The sequence below is a fragment of the Macrobrachium nipponense genome, chromosome 5 (assembly GCF_015104395.2).
Source record: "Macrobrachium nipponense isolate FS-2020 chromosome 5, ASM1510439v2, whole genome shotgun sequence".
Classification (NCBI taxonomy): Eukaryota; Metazoa; Arthropoda; class Malacostraca; order Decapoda; family Palaemonidae; genus Macrobrachium; species Macrobrachium nipponense.
This window is the reverse complement of record NC_061107.1, coordinates 93,066,322-93,073,271: the sequence shown is the minus strand read 5'-3', so window position 1 is coordinate 93,073,271 and position 6,950 is coordinate 93,066,322.

Below are 6,950 nucleotides of genomic sequence, written 5' to 3'. Positions count from 1 at the left end.
TTCATATATGTACCGAAGGGGAATTTTTTTTTTTTTATCAACTAAAAAAAAAAAAAATTCCCTTCGGTACATATATGAAAATATATCATTTGGGAGGTAAAGTGAATTTAGATATTAAAGGACATTTGTAGCTGGAATTGATATATCTATATATATTATATATATATATATATATATATATATATATATATATATATATATTATATATACATATGTGTGTGTGTGTGTGAATGTATTAGGCTCTGACTTCACACATCCATTCCATGACGTCCTCCTTCAACTCCGAGATATATACTAGTTTAAGGTATTTCAAAGCCAATCACGAGTCAGTATATAAAGAAAATACTCAGCTTTATTGGCACGATGTTTACAAATCGATTTCACTTCCATTTCCCAGATGCATTTTAGTGTGCCTCAACTAACTGCTTGCTTTATTATTTTTTTTTACCTAATATCAGATTTCAAATTTCTCTGAATTTCTCTGTGGTGTTTTTATACAGGCAAAATGGTATCCTGCAACACTAACACCTATTTTCACTAGCACTAACGATCTGACTACCATTCTTTTTCAGTAACTTCCTTTGTTTCCCTTCCAGCAATTTATCTTTCACTTTCCTCTCAGTTTATCAGAGGCAATACTGTTCTTCCTGCGCTTCATCGACCACTCTGACTTGCTCTTTTTCTGCTCAAGTTGGGCATGGGTTTCCTGCACATAGCCTTCATTAAACAAACAATCCAGAGGCAACTTGTGTTCCGTGTCATTATTTCTCTTATCTGAATGTCTTATTTATTGCAGTCTTTGATTTCAAAATGCATCCATAAGCCGTGTTTTTCCCAACGCATACGTAAGACCTACGTTTCTTTTTCGAAATGGATCCTTTATCCAATTATTACATGTAGCTTTGACTGCATAACTGAATGAATCACTAGTGGATTTCTGATCAGGTTGTAATATTTTAACAATGACTGGCTTAACGTTAGCAACATCAGTCTTGTCAAAAGTATTGGCACCCCGTTGTTTTCATCCTCAGTTTTCTGAGAATGCATTATTTTGCTGATCAATAATATTTAGGAAGTAAATATACTCCTATTTTTATCATCTTTTACTTGGAAAAACTTCTAATCAATCTTGTGCCTGTATGATTACAACATTAAATAAAGTGAAAAAACTATGATTTGTTCCTTCATCAAGCGACTTTTATTAGGTAATTGCATCCTTGACGTTTGGCTCTTATATGTTTTTATATATAAATTATAGCTTCAAAAGAGTATAAAACCTCAGTTTATTTTCCTGTATTCAAATTTATATTTAACCTAGTATACTTGAAGTTTGAGAGTGGTATTTATATTTTACAAACATATAATTGGAAATTCAATATAGTCAAGAAATAAATATAATATATAGTTTCAATAAAAAAATTAATTGTAATACTATATACTAAGAGCGTACGTCTAGCTACCCTGTGAAACTCATTCACCATTTTTATCTAAACCTAAGTAAACCTATATGTATATATATATATATATATATATATATATATATATATATATATATATATATATATATATATATGTGTGTGTGTGTGTGTGTGTGTGTGAGTGTGTGTAAGTAAGCTGCCACCAATATTATAAGGGACTGGACACGCTAAAGATTTGTACACAACCCTCGGTGGGTACTTTCTGGCCCGCTAATGTGAACAGCTGTTGGTCATGGAGAGGTACAACAATATCCCCCCCCCCTCTCTCTCTCTATTCCCTCTTTCTCTCTCTCTGCAGGCAGGAGGATATTCTGAATTCTCTTTCATAGTCTTGGTTTGGTTCGAAGGACGTCATGGAAACACGGAAGTAGTCGAAATAGATATGCTCTCTAAGCGGTTACATCGTGAGATAGATTGCAGAGAAGAGCTTGATGTCATAGATAGACGAAGGGAGAAGAAGTGATCTCTTTCAGAGTGATTTCCAATGCAATAGGTTAGCAAACATAACAAAAGATACGTGTGTACGAACGAACACCTCTTTTTAGGCTATCATTAGTCATAATTTAAAGTTCACTTGGGAACGAGAACTAGGCTTTGCTTATCTAGCCTTCACACGCATCCTGTACTGTGGTTTTGGCAACCCTTTCCTCAACGACCTCTGACCTGATTCGGCGTTATTCCTTTATACCAAGGGATGTTTTAATTTTCTTTTTATCATGTAATTGAATATTACATATATACGTATACATACACACACACACACACACACACACACACACACACACACACATATATATATATATATATATATATATATATATATATATACACACATATATATATTGTGCGTGTGTATGTATGTATGTATATATACATATACAAATAAAAATTAATCACGGTAATTAGGGAATACCCACGTCTTTATATAGAAAAATTGTCTCCTGCAATCGTTGTTACTGGCTTCAGTGTTATTTCTTACATACCTGGCAGTAGAGTCGTTAGTAACCAGACAACTAGAATCATTCATGTGAAATCAACAAATATATATAAGCAATGAAAATAATTAAACATGGTTTTAATATTCTCTTGGAAGAGGGAACCACCGTCACTTAACGTATATTGAAATTTAAGGCTGATGCATAAACAATGAAAAAAAATGAAGATATTATTTTCATTCCTTCATGAGAGTTAATTGTTCTATTAAATCTTATAAATTCAAATCACGCTTATAACAATGAAAATAACCCAAGATTTTTTTTTTTTTTACTTTTCTGGTAAATGGAATTATTAGTAATTGTAAAGATTTTATATCTCATTGACATTTAACTAAAACGAACATGCAACAAAGATAACTCAAGAAGACTCATTTGTAATGAGAAGAAAGCAAATGGCAGTTACCCTCTAAGGAACTGTAGTAACTGAGATATATTTGGGTAATGAAGCCCAATCAAACCCTCGACTGGGCTTCCAGCTAGTGAAACGACTGCGCTTCCAGTTCTCCATGAAATGACTCTAGCGCTCGTGAAAGGAAACATCCAATCTGAAAGAAATAAAAGAAACCTCATTCGTCTGCAGTGACAATAACAACAATAGTGTCAGTCCATAAGCAGTCGACAGTGGCTAAGAAAAGAAATCGTCGCTCTCCAGCCAACAAACACATATTGGAAATAACCGAGACGAAAAGAGCAGCGTTTCTGAAGAAGGCACAAAGAGGAGGCGGGAACAAAGAGGGGAATGGGAGGATCGTTATGAAGGCTTGACAAGAGGAAGAAAAGACATTAAGGTAATCGAAGAAAAGAGGAGTAGGAAGATTATTTACATTTTTCTCGTAAGTTATTCATTTCATTCAGAAACTCACATACAAAATGAAAGCGGCAAACTTCAGTACATAGACAGCTACTTTGAAATGAAGTCTTAATCATTTGAGAAAGCTCTTTATATTTGTTTTAACATGGGAGTAAAATTGTCGTGTATGTAAATATAAAAATAATAAAAAAAACTTACAGGTATAACCTCCTTTAACGACGTAGATGTAATTATGAGAAGGGTCAGACAATCTCTGTAATGGGTGTCATTGTATTGAATTCAGGCTTATGAATGTTATGACCGAGTTCGCGCCCACCCAATAACCTGTCAATGTTTACCAGAATATAGGGGAGCGTGGGTAAAAACTGGCAGAGAAACCGGAAAGATCTACTACCCATCTAGTTCAGATTCATCTAAGAGTGCAAAAGGTGTATATAGTATATCGTACACAACTCAAGCAAAAGGGGCATTTGTTAACTTTTCTTTCTGCAAGGAGCGTAGTAAATCCCCCGTCTTTCTTGGAGAACCCTTTCACAAACCTCCTGAAGGAACCGGCGATACCCAGGAATGACTTAATCTCTTTCTTTGATCTCGGGGTGCGAAAATTCGTTATTGCTTTGACTTTATCGTCATTTACTCTAACCCCTTCCTTAGATATGATATGACCTAGATATGTGATTTGCCTTTTCAAGAACGAACACTTAGCAAGCTTAATTTTCAACCCCGCTAATCGTGTCTGGCGACTAATATATCATCCATATACACGAAAAAATTTTTACCCAGTAACCCGTGCAAAACTGTACTCACCAACCTGGTAAAAGTCATCGGACTGCCCGATAAACCGAACGGCCTTCGTGTAAATTCATAGTGTCCCTTGGGCACTGAAAAAGCCGTATATTCCTTTCTGCTTTCACTAAGAAGAACCTGCAAAAAACCCTGCGCCAAATCAATTGATCTTTAAATATATGTCCCCCGATTTCAACAAAAAGATCTGTTATGCAGGGATTGTCTTTTCATTTAAACGTCTAAAATCAAAGCATACACGGACAGAACCGTCCTTCTTAGGCACCGCTAACAAGGGAAAGTTGTAAAAAGACACACTAGGTCTAATGATTCCTTCTTCCTCCCATCTATTGACCTCTTTCTCTACCTGTACTCTGATTTTGAAAGGTATGCGGTATGCAGGAATATAAATAAATTTCGTGCCATTCTCCAAACACATTAGTCAACCCCAATTTATCACCTTGTAAGGCTACCGTATCCCCAAATTCTACCAAGAGCTCGCTTATCGCTTCAACATGCTCACTATAATCCGCATTAGCTAAATGTTCTCTAAATATGCGTTTCCTTGATTGCATTTCTCCCTCTGAAAACTCAGGTTTCCCCTCTACGATAGCCACTGAACCACTATCACTACTCCAATCTTGGAGATCCAATATATATATGTATTTTTTTTGGTATTTCCTAACTGTATCATTACAGTTTAATAATTCTAACCATGTAATCCCATTCTTGGATACACTGTTCACTGATGCCGTGCTGATAGCCCCTCTAAGCCTCTTGCTATTTTCAATAACACACACATCCGTAGGTTTTCTCACTTCCCTCAATTTGACTTTTACCATAGTCTTTGAACTGGGCATTAACACAATATCCTCCGATAAAACACCTATATATTTGTGGTTAGTACCTCCCCTTTCCACAATCCCATAAACATCACCACCCTTAGTTCTCATTACATCCACCCCATTGTTAGTATCAGAAATAACATCAATATTAGTATCACAATCACCACCCATAATATCATCACCAAAATTGTTACCACTGTGAACTCCAATATGCCGCATAGCACCCTCAAAATTATTTCCCATATCACCAGTGTGGGTTTTAATATTACCACTCGACATAACCCCAGTATCATCACCATTAGCATCAAACACATCCCCTTTATCAATAATCTCCATATCCTCAGTTCTAATCACGTCCTCATAGGGAAGAAAAACACCAGATATTCCGACTGTTATCCCATTAACACCCGCATGGATCGAAATCTTGTCTCCTACATGCAGGATGACCCAGCAAAAGTCTGTTGCTCAACGCAATCCCTTTCATTACCAAAAATGGTTCTATTAATACTCTGTCACCGAGAGGAAACTGTATTTGAACACAACCCAGGGTATTTAATCTATGGGCTTTCACATCACACACCGTCTCCATTGAGGGTTTCATAGGGTAATGGGAGAACATGGATTGATACAAATTGTGATCCATTAAGTTCATGCTAGCACCAGTATCTATAAATACTGGGATATCAACGTCCTCCACTGCTGCGTAAACTATAGGCCTGGGATCTGGGGTGTCCCCCACGAGACCACAATGGCACGTACTAATCACCTGTACCCTTTTTGTTGATTGGCCTCCCAAAAATTTTGCCGATCCCTTTGCCCTCTGGAATGACCTGCCTGGGAAGTCCTCACATTATAACTCTTAGAACTTTGAGGTGAAGGTCTCACATCTTTCCGTATCTGAGATGGACAAGATTGCCAATAGTGATCTGAACTCTTTCACATTCCACAATATTTAGCTCTACACATTTTCTTTGGGTGCCCTGGTATATTACAATTGAAACAGCGCAACTGCTGTTGCCTTTGATCGATCGATCTTTTGCTATATTCAACTTTTGCACACAAATGAGGAGAAGAAAATTCTGTGTCTCTTTGCACCCTATTTCTTGGCCTATCCCGTTAAAAAATGTACTATCTACAATGGGACATTTAGACATATGTTTCTCAATTTGGGCATAAAGTAATTCTTCATCTGAAGTAGATTCAATCTTTTCATCAAAACTATCCACTATTGCATCTGGTACATCGTGCAACAGCATAGAAAAATGGACCAGTTTATGTATTGCCAACTGAGACACTACCTCCTATAACCCATTTAGATGTTTTCAATTTCCCCTACCCATTCTGCCGCTGAATCAAAAAGTTTTGAACTAACGTTCTACTAGACTGTTTGTGCCTTTCCGTAACTTATATAGCCCCCTGAGGTCCCTCATCATATCCCCATGTTCCTTTGAGCCATAAGCTGCTCTTAAAAATGCTTGCAAATCAGCCTAGGTACGACATTTTGCAAATTGGAAACTCCTGCAACGATGGGAGAGATCACCCTTGTTGAAATCTAACTTTCGCCTCTCTAAATGCCTCTACATCATCCGTTATGTTTTTTGCGCTTAAATAATTATTTACACCTTCAATTAAGATTTACACTGGTTGCGAAAGTGCTCCATCTACAATTCCCCTAGATGGACTGATACACGCACTAACGTTCGTGACATGATGAACCAAAGTTGTAGTACCCTTTGCGTCCACCATTTTCCTATTTTTACGGAAGCTTTTGTGTTTTATGACATTTCCCGACCTCAATAACATTAATGTATTTATATACACACAAAACCCAATCCAGAAAAATTAATACAAACTTCCCCCAATAAAAGATAAAAAAAAAAAAGCATACACTGCTCCTAGTAAATCATCCCACAAACAGCTGTTTGCAGAACAAGGTCACACACACACACACACACACACAAAAACAGGGAGTAGATAAAAAAAAGTGCAAAAGTGCTTTGCTCAGCAAATCACCTCTCTCTCTCACCCTTCCAAGCGC